At 33.3% G+C, this 13,492-nt stretch overlaps 1 long non-coding RNA gene across 1 annotated transcript in view; it reads right to left on the reverse strand.

Annotated features, from left to right (window-relative positions):
- LOC116664251 overlaps positions 1–13,492 on the reverse strand; it is a 112,651-nt gene that overhangs the window by 68,389 nt on the left and 30,770 nt on the right. Inside the window, exon 2 of the long non-coding RNA XR_004320671.1 lies at positions 2,894–2,997. This is a non-coding gene — a long non-coding RNA (uncharacterized LOC116664251). The remainder of the gene's footprint in view (positions 1–2,893; positions 2,998–13,492) is intronic.

Genomic DNA, 13,492 nt, shown 5'->3' on the forward strand with positions numbered 1-13,492 from the left:
TAGTCACAAGAGAGCCATCTGGCTCTATGTATTTATACCCATCTTTCATCCAATTCTGAATTTTAAATGTAAAAGTAGGTCCAGGAATATACAGATTTGTGATATGCACTCGGGGACTGTCGATCTATAGAACAATTAACAGGCTTTATTCACATGAGAGTGTTCCTGTCTTTGTTTATATTACACATCCAAACAGAGTACAGATTCAGAGATTACTGAATGAATTGCTGCTAGAATGAATTATTTCTGGTGAAGTATTTCAGAGTGAAGTGAAACAGAAGTTAAGACACAATAGGGTATAAGACAAAAAGTAAAAGATATCTGACTCATTCTTTTTTCACATAAAATCTTTGGATCAAGTTGATAGATGCCTTGCAAGTACAGAAAAATATTTGTGGTCATTTAGTATAAGATCTCTGACTTTTGAAAGATCACAGCAAGGGATTGGATTTATTGTTGGCACGTTATGGACAATTTTTTAGTTATTGGTTTGTATTTTCTCTGGATTACCTTTCTTTAGAATAGTACATTTCTGAGGTGCTAAAGCTGCTACAAAATTTTAACCCTAAAACAGTAACATTACAGTCACACACATTTCATTGTATAGGTTACATATTTTATACTTATATGAATGGCATTGTCAATTGCTCTAATATCTCTGCTTGTTACACTATAATTCCTTTGTTTTCACAGGTTATGTTTATATCATCAACTCTAGGTTGATGCCTTGTTTGTGTGTTATTAATTCTACAGATTACATTATGGCAATTCACGGGTGCCTTAACACCAACTCCAACTTTTTGGCAAATATAAGACTATTTTTCATAACTTTTGTTTTTATATAGTAAAAATCAAGTTAGAATGTTACACTTAGTCAAAGAAAATTATTTTCAGGATTATGTTCTCATTATTTATTTCCTTAGTCATGCCATAGTTTACAATGTACCTCAATTCATTTACTGTAAGTATATCCTTAGGGAATAATTTGAAAAGTTATTCTGTACAAAACTATATAAATAATATTTGTATATGATATTACCCTTTCATATAGATAAATATTGAATAGATAGTTAAAACTAAATTGTGTCCAAGTCATTCTGCAGCATTAAGTGGATAATGAAGATTCATTAAAATCATTATTACATTATATGCATTAGCACTGAAAAATAATGTTGAGCAAAAAGCACATAATAAAAAGTATGTACAGAATGTTCTAATTTCTACTGTGTATTTTAATAAGCACAGATGTGTGTTATTTTGTATGCATGAATATATGCAGGATATATTATGTGAAAAATGGAAAAGTATTTTCAAACAGTGAGTTACTAAAAAATAAAATATGCAACTCAAAGGCTTTACAATTTAAATATGAATTAATTTTTTTCTCAGGGATGTCATAAAGTTAACTGTTTCCCAAGTGATTTTCAACAATGAAACATTTTTCTGCAAACCAATACTGGGATTTGGTTATTAAGCCAAAATATTACAGATTAAGAGGCAGGCTAGATGAAGAAAAAAGTTGAAGAGAAGGGGAGGGAAGCTGAGGGAGAGGAAGAAGTAGAAGCAGACAGGGTGGCAGAGAGAAAAATTGAGAATCAGGTGAACGTCTATGTTACCTTCACTTTCTCTCCCAGAAAACAGATCATGAAAAAGGCAATTGAGTGTGTTGCTGTGCGTTCTTGGCTGGAGAGTTTTCTTCAGCCTGATATTAACCTAAAGAAACCATAAGAGGCAGCAAAGTTCATTCGGTACTGGGAGAAATGACAACATCTTCATGAAATACAGATTTCATTTGGTTATACTCCCGGAATTTTCTACCTCAGTCTGCCCATAATGAGAAAAAGATCACTAACCTTTTGGTTTTCTTACAAACTTTACAAATGACTAGTACTCACCAGAAAATACATTTGTCTGTGGAAGAAAGGAAGAAAAGAGGTGGCCAAGAAGGGGATGGGTGGAGTAGGAGGTGTCAGTGATTAAGGGGGTGATGACTGGAAGTGCACAACAGTAAACAAAGACAAGTTACCGGGTAGCCAGGAAGAGGAAGTGCAGTATGCTTAGTGGATGATTTGGGCAATTTCATTGGTGAAATACTTATGCTAATACCTGAGCATCCTGATTCAAAGTTAGAAAATGTAATTTTAAATATTAATGAAACAGTACCTGTCACCTTTGTCAAAAAGCAACATAATAGCCACACTTCTGATATCAGAACATAATTAGCCAGTTAAAAATTTCAGTTCCTTGACCCACTCTTTTCTACTATATTATGTTTAAAATTTAATTGTAAAGAAATATTCAGTTCTATATTTCTTATTAGTACAATAAAATAAATTAAATACCTCCAATTTGGCAATGGCAGGCTAGGGTATTTTAATATACTTACCCAGACAAACAATAATGATTATTAAAAATATAAAAATCATTAATTCATTTATTCAACAAACATTGACTAAGCACTTACTATATTCCAAGCACTGATACAGGTATATGGGGTACATTTTGAAGACTGCTGTCCTTGTGGAGCTTACATTGTAGCAGGAGAAAGCAGATAATATTTAATAGAGAGTAAAGTAAGTAAATTCTTTAGCAAGCTAGAAAAATAGAAAGTACCATGTACAAAAGCAAATTTGAGTAGCAAAAGATTAATCTGGAGAGCCAGAAATTTAATATGGACCTGAATTTTTAAGTAAATTGGTCAAAATAGCCTTCTTTATGATAGGAAATGCAAGATGCATCCATTTGTCTTCTGACTTGAAGGACATAACTCCTTATGCTCCTGACCAATGGGTCCCTAGAAATGTCACAGAAATGGCATGTCCCTGAGTCTTCACAGATTTATCTTCTCATCTCAGGGATGCCTGTGTCTTATCAGGGCCTCCAGTGTACTTACCACCTCTTGTTGGTCCTGTCCAATCAGCTTGGTATCGCCAAGGTGATGTTCTGTGGGGGGTTCAGATGATCCACTTCTGACAGAGCCAGTGGTATAACTTATCTCTGAGAAAAACAAATAAATGAATATTTTAATGTTCTAATATTAAACACACTGTTCTGATCAATTTTTCTAGTGGGAATGTAAAAGCATAAATTTTCCAAATTAATGGCATCGTACGCACCTAAGTCCTTATTAATCTGCCCTAGCAACAATATCAAGTCCAGCCCAACATCTGCAATCAGGGCCACTGCTTATCTGAGTCTGTGATAGTTAACAGTCTTTCTCCAGGATCCACCCAGTTTCTGCAGAGGCCTGACTGGTGAACTAAGAGGATATATAAGAAGAACCTCCACCTCTACATCCTTTAGCTTGGAGGCTGTAATCTCTACCATCAATCTATAAGAAGCAATGTTTAGATTGGCCATCTGGTCTGGGGGCAAGCAGAGTAAGAGGCAATGGCCACGGTATAGAATCTGCCACGGTATTCAAAAGACTAAGATTGTGGTCAGAGGTCTGACCAGATCCAAGGGAGGAAACTCAGATGCAACCTCTGAAGGGAGGAACATACATCAGGTTGTAAGATCATCATGTGGCATGGGAGATACTATTCTGGCCGCTGTGGAATAGATGCTCTTGCATAGTAATTGGAAAAGGAAAGAACTGTACAGACCAGGCTAGCACTCTGTAAAGGCTTTGCTTTAATTTTCCTAAAAGCAATGAAGGTCATTTAACTTTTTTAGGCAAAATTTGACATGAAGGGAAGAGATTGGATTGGAGGGGACAAGAATATTCAACATTATCAAATCAAAGGGTAGTATCAGAAGTCATCTAGGTGACAGTTGATGGCAGCTTTGGTCTAGGATGTTAAGAGCAGAGATGAAATTAATTGGATTTGAGAAATATTTAGGAGATAAAATAAAACGTGGTAAAAGATTGGAAAGAGTGAGTATGGCAAATATAGGTATCAATGGCAATGCCTAGGTTTCTGGCAATGCCAAAAGATGGGTGATGCTGCAATTTGGATGAGAAACATGTTTAGATGGGAAGGATATTAAGTTTCACTTTGCAGCTTTCAAACTCAGATGCCTATAATACTCCAACAGAGGACTGGAGAGTCAAATCTTGTGTTTGAAACTCTGGTGAGATGATACCACTGAGGGAGAGACTGTAGAATGAGAAGAGAAGGTCTTCCAGAGCAGAACCTTGGGATTTCATAACATTTTATCTGGTACATTAGAAAAAACTTGCAAGGAGAATGATAATGAGAAAGCAAACAGGCAGAAAGATCGTTTTATTTTGTTTTTCGCAGAAGCCACCTGGCATATATTAGTGTTAACATTATAATAGCTATAATGTAATTACTGAAATGAATTAATGCAATGTAGGAAATTTTATCCTTAATCTAAAAGTTTTGAAATAGGTGAACATGCAATTATGGATACTAATTTTGGAACTTAAAAAAACATAAATGTCAGTGTTGAGCTAACTAGGGCCTCTAAACTATTGTTGGAAACTGAAGCTAGACCTTCCCCCGAATCTTAAAATCCTGAAGCATACTTTAAACAAAAGGTAAATGACACCTTGGCAAACTTAAGCTGTCCTCCATATTCTAAGTATAAAAACTTGTAAAAATGTATAAAAGAGGTTTGTTTCAATTTGTGCTGTTTGATATTTCTAGAAAACTACTGATAAAGTAAATTTTTTCAAATTTTAAACATTTTCCTCAGAAATCAACATTTTGAGGAACGAAATGAAGAATAACTTTAAAGTATTATAAACATGTTTTTCGACTGGTTTGTCACAAATTTAACTAGATTAATAATAATTTTTCTTAATTAATAGTAATTTCTTGTCAGTTGGTACAAAATTGTGCTATTGTTTAACAGCTTATTAAGACATTATTGTTAGTATAGGCTTGCTCAGTTTCCTAAATTTTACTTTAGACTTTTATCTTTCTATAAGTCATTGTGTCATCAGTTAATATTACTGATATCTCTACTATAATCAAAATCAGGATCAACTGAAGAGGATATGCAATTTTTATGTTATTATGACTCCACAGTCCCATGGATACTTTAAATTTTACCTTAATGCGAGAAGTTAGGCTAGTTAGCTATAGGGAAAAGGAGAAACATGCAAATAAGAAGTATATGTATGTGAGGTGAGAGAGAGAAAGAAAAATAGATATATAAATGAGAGAGAGAGAGAACACAAATACTAAAAAGGTAGATCCACATTTTTGTTCATTTAACACAAAGAGATTTTGGGGTGATTATCAATAGGAAAATGAAACATCTGAGGTTCTAAATGATTGCAGGCATTTTCTGAGCTTACTAGAGTAAATGATGTTTATTAATTCTGATATGCTCATGAATGTTGTGCAGAAAAAAAAAGTGGCAGTCAGGAGGTTTATTTTCTGTCTGGCTGTGTGTGTGTGGCCAATCAGATCATATCCATACAACTAACAAAACAAAACTCACTACAGGATTTGAAATTTGTGTCCGGCTTAATTTCTTTCCTTTATTCTTTCAAATTCTAAGCTAGAGTAATAATTAAATTTAGATTCTTTGAATGTGTAATGTATTGCTTGATTTCAGGCTCACCTGATAATGTTGAGCTTTGTAAGAATAAGGACTTAATTTTTCCTGATTAGCATTCTTTAGCCAGCACCTAGCAAATACCACACGTAAATGGCACTGCACAGTAATAAAAGATTTAATGTGTATTTATAGTCTTTTTCTCTTTCTCATAACTGAGGTTTTAAAAATGTGATTCTTTTTTGTACCCTCTTCCTTTCATCTGAACTCCTTCCCTCTCCTTTTTCATCTGCTTAATTACATGTGTTCTCATGAATAAGATTCAATGTGTTTCATGGTTCTCTAGGCCTTGGCTATGTGTGTGTGCAATTACCAGAATTTTTGGTTGCAAGGAACAGAGAACCAGATTTATCCGGTTCAAGAAAAATAAAGGTTTTTATATTTTTTTCTACTAATATAACTAAACACTCAGGTCCAGAGAGGGCTTAAAGCACAGCAGGATCCAATCCTTCAATAACATTGCCAGGACCTAGACTCTCTGTCTCTGTAATTCTCATAGCTTTCTTCTGTGCTGACTGGTCTCCTCTGCAGTCTCTCAGTAGTAAAGACTCCAGCAGTTTCAGCTTGATTTATCCTCTCAGTTTCTGGTCCAAAGAAAAAAATGAATTTTCCTTTCCTCCTGATTTTCACACCACTCAAAGAGTGCCTTGTTGGCATGACTTGATTGATACATCTGAGCTAATCACTGTGACCAGAAGGAAGGATGTTCTAATCATCCAGACATATTTCACTTGTTTATCCTTGATGCTGGAGGATAATTGTGCTTCAAACCATGTAGACTGAGAGTACCATAAGGGCGGTTCCCCAGAACAAAGTAAGATATTGTTACTGAAAGAACAGAAATAGACATACCAAATCAGGGAAACCAAACCAACGGTTTCCAATACAGTACAGTTGGGTGCATAGACAATATCGTTTACTCCTGCTATACTTGCCTTACGACATACAGCAAAAGAACCCAAGTTAAACGTGTTCATTATTTTTATCTAAGCATACATCAAAGTGGCTGGAGTATAGAATCTGTGAATTAATATTAAGTGCTTGCTGAATGAGTGACTAATTAGTTAGGGTAAGTAACTGTACTTCTTTTCCAGTTGCTATGTCTACTTAAAATTTAATAATAGTAGTATGCTAAAATTTAATAATAGTAGTATGTGCTAGTGATCTAAATTAGTGTAATTATTATAACCAATATAATAACACTATTGAAATAAAAAGTGTTATATATCTTACATAAGATGCTACCTATATGTTCTTAGAATGTCCTTGATCCATAGTGAGCCGTCAATAAATGTTAGGGGTTACCATTATCTATTATCAACCAAATTAAATTGCACTGGAAGATGCCTGGAACACTACATCTTCATATAGATCTAAAGTTGTATAAGTCCATGTTGGTAGCTTGATAATTGATCGATAGTAAGATAAATGCCTTGAAATGACTAGGGTTTTGTTTCTGCTTCTAATGAAATTACTTCCTAATATTGTTTTCAGGGCATTTCTCCAGAGGAAATAGCGTGATGTTTTGCTCTAAATCCATGCAGGATAAATGGTCTGGAGTCATTAGAATATGGTATTATGCACAAACAACCAGACAGGAATTCTATTACAGGTGATTAGTCAACCGTGAATACAGCACCCGGCAGATGGACAGCTCCAACGGACCACAGAAATTATGTGCATTACAGCTGCGGCTCTGGTAAAAACGAAAACATTCTTGACGAACAGCTGCAGTTTTCCTAGGATTCTAGACAAAGGATACCAGTTAAGTTTTTTTTATTGCTACAGCACATGGCATAGGAAGAACTGATTACCTCGAAGAAAGGTTGTATAAAAAAGATTTTACAGTTTGCTGTGTTAATTTTATATTTAAGGGACTTTCCCTATTTACATTTGGATCACCTGCGCTGTGTTATCTGATGTGTACTTTATGTGCCTATAACTCAACATGAACAATGGTTAAATTGCTCCGGCTATTACCTAATGACAGGAGAACGTGCTTCACATGAGTCTATAAAAAGACAAAAATTAAAATGCTCAGAAATTGAGATTGTAAATGGCCAATTTCTTATATTCAGTAATTTAATAAAATCAGTTTTTATATTTACTCTTGATTACCAATATTTGCTATTTCAAATGTAAATTCAAGAATCATGTTTAACTTTTCCACCTCCAGCTTCTCTTGTATTTGAATATTGAATTAAGTACTGAATAATAAACAAGTCCATATTAGAATTATCTTGAAAATTCACAGTACTATGTTTAAATATATACTTTTTGCTAATATCAATATGCCTATTTTGAGAAGATCATAATGCTTTCATTGAGTACAATTTTACTGCACATGAAACTTACTGGCTTTGTTTTTATATGTAGTACTATGTTGTTCCATGCATTTTCAAAAAAGATCTGTTTTACTTTTATGGGATGATTGTTTTATTTATTTTTTCCTCTAGATTCATCTGTATATATAAAGCTTCTAATAAGTGTATTCTCATGTGTAAAACTTACTTACATTCAGAATGTTTGATGAAGAACATTCTTTCTTATTTCATATAATTTTGAAGTCTGTCATGAGATAAGAAATGACCATTTACATATTTAATTTTATGAAGATAAAAGCCATTATTTGATGGGGAGAAAAGAATAAAAGTACTTCCCTCAGAACACAGTGTAGCAAAGTCTCATCAATTTGTACTGTAATAAATCTCATAAATAATATGTAAATGATTCAAAATTCTAAGTAACAATGAAATATAAAACAGTGCAATTTAAATATATTTAATTATTTTTGAGTCATATTTCAGTACCTTGTCTTCTCTTTATTCTAAATTAGTGATGTTTTGTGAAACTAAAATACAAATATATATTTTGCTAAGTACACATGTTGAACATGTTCATATATATTATTCACTTGAATATTGAAAATATGTATTTTATACATAGATATATATATATCAAACACTGACACTTTCTAACAATCTTAGATGTTGGATATACACAAATGGAAAAGGATATGCTATATTACCTAATGGAATTTATCATTGAAACAAGAAAACAGATAGTAATACATAGCACAGAATGAAACTAGAATGAAAATTATTATACTGTGTATGATTAAAATATAGGTGTCCAAAAATAAGGGTAATTAATTTAGCACAGGAATGCCAGTAGGAGTACTTGATCAGTGACTGTTAAAATAAGTAAGTGTAAAACTTTTTCTGGAAACCATCCTCATATCTCATGCATAGAACATACTAATGTCCTCTTCATTTGTACCACCACTGCACCCTGGTTGTAGCCTTATAATTTCACTCACAGTTTAGTATTTATAGGTTTTTGTTTACATGTGTATTTCTTCAGCTAGATTATGATTTTTTTAATACAAGAAGTAATTCTTGTTTATTGTTATATTCTGCCATGCCTGAAATTTATAAATTGCTCCATATTTTCAAAATAATTTAATTGGCATAAAATGCACAAATAACTCTACAAATTTTAGTATTATAAACTTCCTGGTTTTTTACCCTCCAGAGTTGTGATATTATTTAACTAAAGGATGAATCAAAGTTAACCAATGACTAGCCTTCCAAAAATGTAGAAAATATCATCATGCTTATACGAGTTGATATTTTAACTATGTTTTTACATTTAATTACAAATGAATACTTTTACTACATATGAATACATATGTTAATAAACAATTAGTCAAAATAATTGCTATTGCAGGATATTGTTCTTAGGCTTTTAAAAATATATTTTAGGGTATCTAGTAGGTTATATTTGGATTTTTGATATCCCATAAACACTGAAACTTTATATTTTCAAAGTTAATACTTGCATTAATTTATCCTACTGCTATTATGATACTCTTTCTCATATTAGGTTTTTTTCCTTGTTTTAATTTATTAAGTAATGTTAAAAATTTCTCTTTTTATATATATTAAATTTCGTACTTAGTCTGTATTCCCTATATTTATATAAATCTACATCTGGTATATTGATGTTGGTCAGAGAATGGATTAAGAATGTACTATCTGATAAGGTAGCTACTAGCTGCAGGCAAAGCAATTTAAATTACACAAAATTGAAATTCATTTCCTAGCCCCATTCCAAGTGTCCCACAACTCTGTGTACATGTGGCTATTCCCATGAGCAGTGCAAATATACAACATTTTCATTATCATACAAGTTTTATTGGTCAGTGGTGATATGGACAGAGATTTAGAGTTAGAATATCTATTGAGATCTAGTTTAGACACTGTATTACTTGAAGTATGTACTTGTTTATGGACTGAATGTTTGTATCCCCCAGATTCACATGTTGAAGCCCTAACCCCCAATATTTGGAGATGGGGTCTTTAAGAGGTAATTAGGGCTAGATGAGGGTCTTCTGAGGAATTTAGTGCTCTTACAAGAAGAGATACCAGAGAACTTGCTCTCTTTCTCAACCATGTGAGGACAGTGGAAAAGTGGCCATCTGCAAGGCAAGAAGAGAGCCCTCATCACAACCTGACCCTGCTGACACTCTGATATTGGACTTCCAGGCTCCAAAACTGTGAGAAAAATACATGTCTGTTGTTTAAGCCCAGTCTATGATACTTTGTTTGGGCTCTGGCTGCCATATGACTAATATAGTACTGAACAGAACATATACCAGGTAGTAAAGGAACTTCTCGTGTGAGAAGACAAAGAGGACTTCCAAAGACTATTTCTAAAACTTAGCTTAAAATATACCCAATATGGAAGGAATTGCATGCTGTATGTATGTTTGTGTTTCTATGTATTTGTGTGTATAACTTTATTAATTCTGGATCTGAAAAAATAAATGTATTCCTTTGCGATGAGCATGAGAAATCAGGAAGCATGCTTTCTATGAAGCTCATTAGATTATGGAAATAATGAAATCTCCTAAGTTACAACAAGCCATTCTGATCTCTTCCTTCATTAATTAACTTGTCAACTCCAGGGACCATAAATAGTGAGAGGTTGTCCTGGTAACAGTAACAAATATAAGGCAGCCTTTCAAAATGTCATAATGTTTTTTTCCAACCTGATAGCAATCATCAATTTGAGAATATGTTAGTCAATTAATATTTTGATACAACATATTTGCCAACTAATATTTAATCAAATATGGTCATTTCTCAGGGGTGAATTTTATATTTTCATTAAATTTTAAGGCATGACTTTAGGTTCAAAATATGAACATATATTTTGCTTTGTCTGGACATTCCTCCAAAAAGAATACATTATATTTAATTAAACATTATGAAGAACATGAAAAAGTAAGAGAAATGCAAATATTATAATATGTGAAAAGTTAACGTCTTAAATAGGAGCAATGCTGTAAAACAGAAAATATCTCTTTCTTCATTTCTCATTAATATGTCCTGGTAATAACTAAATAGAAAAAAATACAGAAATAATTCTAGTTAATTACAGGGACTTTGGATATTCTAATATCCAAACAAGGATTTTACAAAGTTCTTGAAGAATGGAAAAATATTTAGAAAAAAAATGAAGTGTTATCCATGAGATTTGTATCTTAAATTAAAAATATACAACTTGTGTATAACCCGCAGTTTGGTCTAAGTTAAAACAAATGACCTTCTCTAACTTGGAGATGCTGCCAATCAGGATGATGTGGACCTTACTTGTAGGAGAAGCAGAAATCAGCAGAACATGATGAACAGTTCAGGATTTGTGAGTTGAGCCACTCTTAAATCTAATTTAGCGAAACCCAATTATCCAAAGCCAGTTCTTAGAAACCCATTTGCCAAATAGCCAATTCAGTTAACTTACTTGCGACTTTTAATTATTTACAAGGTTTTCTGCAACTCATATTAATTATAAAATGTACCATAATTCGTATTAGTTAACATAATGATTCACTGGGATACTGGAGGTTTCTGTGTTGACCTTACTTTTGCTCCCTCTAAATATATGGGTATTGATTCCAAAAGACTGGAGACCAAGGGCAGAGAAAGAACTGTTGTCATATATCCAAATTGCCCTATAAAATAGTTAACGGTAAAATGTTGGTAAATTTGTAAGTTAGTTAAATTTAGCATATTGGTTTTATCAAAAGCTGAAGCAATCATTCAGGAAACTGATTCTTTGATAACTGATTGCCAAGTGCCCACAAAGGGCCAATTTCTAGCTTTGTCAAAATATACGACCAGGTTCCTTAGAGCAAACACTCACCTAAACAGGGAGGGAAAAGCTCAGCAGAGGGCAAGAGGTACTTCAAGTTTGCCTTAAAATGGCAAAAACATTCAGCTTGCCTTGATCTTTGTAGCAGAAATTAAATCACTGGGTCTTTTCCTCAAAACCCAACTTTAATGTATTCTTTTATTTGCTTAGGAGATTTAAATAAACTTCATCTGTACAAAGAGTAATTGATTTGTTTTTCTCCAACAATACTGTTAAATACCAGAAACTTAGCTGGACACATTATCCATCAATCTTATTAGAGGGTTGAAGGGATTCTGCAAGTATTTGTATGTAACAGAAAGGAGAGAAAGGAAAAGCAGACACCTCTAAGGAGGGCTTGTAAATAGCCTTCATCCAAATATGAGTTTTTAACAAGATAATTAAAATGGCTTATCAATAAGTACTAGAAGAGCTGAAAAATGGCCTGAATTTTATGTAGAAAAGCATGGTTCTGAAATAAATGGACTATATAGACATGAAAAGAATTATCTTCTCAGTAAAATACAAAATAATATTTTCCTTATTAAAAAAGAGGACAGATAATAAAACAGACTGAGATAAAAAGAAGTATTAAAAGATATACTGAACAAAATAAAGTTTACATTTTAGGCAATTTGTGATTGTTATGCTGAAAAAGTAACCACTGAGAAAACATTGAATCTAGAACAATCATGTATTTATCTAATACATGTAAATAATGAGGATAAAATAATTTGCATAGGACTTATTCTTAAAGTTCCATGGGTGCATCTCAAAGGAAAATAGACCAAATGGATCGAGTGCTTCAGTACAAAGCATAATTATAACATCATATTAGCAAGTTGCTATTGATTAACTTATCATCGTTGTCCAAATATTCTTTTTAAAAAACTCACAAAATTCTTTAAAAAAAAACAGTAACACTTGATTTAAAGACTGTAGAAGATCAGGTTCCACAGACTCCAAGCACAATGTCCACTACTCTGCAGCTCTTAGAAAGCTGAATGAGGAACACAGTAGGGGCCTCTGTATTTAGTAGAATTCTGCCAACCAAGAAGAATGTAGGGAAAAAATCCTTAGGTTTAGATTTTGCTGCACCATCTCTCTCTAGATAGGGTATGTAGGTATTCCAATAATTGATTTTCAGGTAGCCTAACTGTGTTTTGTTTCTACAGACTCTATTCTGGGGTTTTGCTCCTTCCTGTGGTCAAGTCGACCTTCTAACGTGTATTCAGAGACAGCAACTCTCAGTATCCAACACAGACAGGATAAAGAGATTGTTGGAAAAACACCACATGCTAAGATGTAAAACTGCAATAGCTGGGGCGAAGAAAAGAAGAGTACTAAGCAAGGTTCATGCCGGGCATGGTCTTGTGTGAGGGCACTGCCTTTTATATGTTGCTTCTGGACATGGAGTAAGCGTAGACAGTACTGTTCTTTGCAGTAAACACAGAGAATGAGGCAGCTCTAACTGAAGACGCTACTTCAGTTAATAGTTTCACACAAGATAACTGTGATGCTGGTCTTTGGAATAAAGCTAGTGTGTATGGCCATTAATTTGCCCTCCACCCTTACTTATATCCAAGTAGGCATATCCACATACACGTAGGTAAATACTAAGAGGGTCAGTGATTTTCCATTGACTCTGTCTGTTGGAAGAAGAATCTAAAAGGATACTAGGATACTTTTTCATTGATGAGAAAAATAGAAGCAAAATGAGAACTATTTTCCTAAAATTTTTAAGGAAAATCATGACTAAATACAT

This window comes from Camelus ferus, chromosome 6, assembly GCF_009834535.1.
Source record: "Camelus ferus isolate YT-003-E chromosome 6, BCGSAC_Cfer_1.0, whole genome shotgun sequence".
Classification (NCBI taxonomy): Eukaryota; Metazoa; Chordata; class Mammalia; order Artiodactyla; family Camelidae; genus Camelus; species Camelus ferus.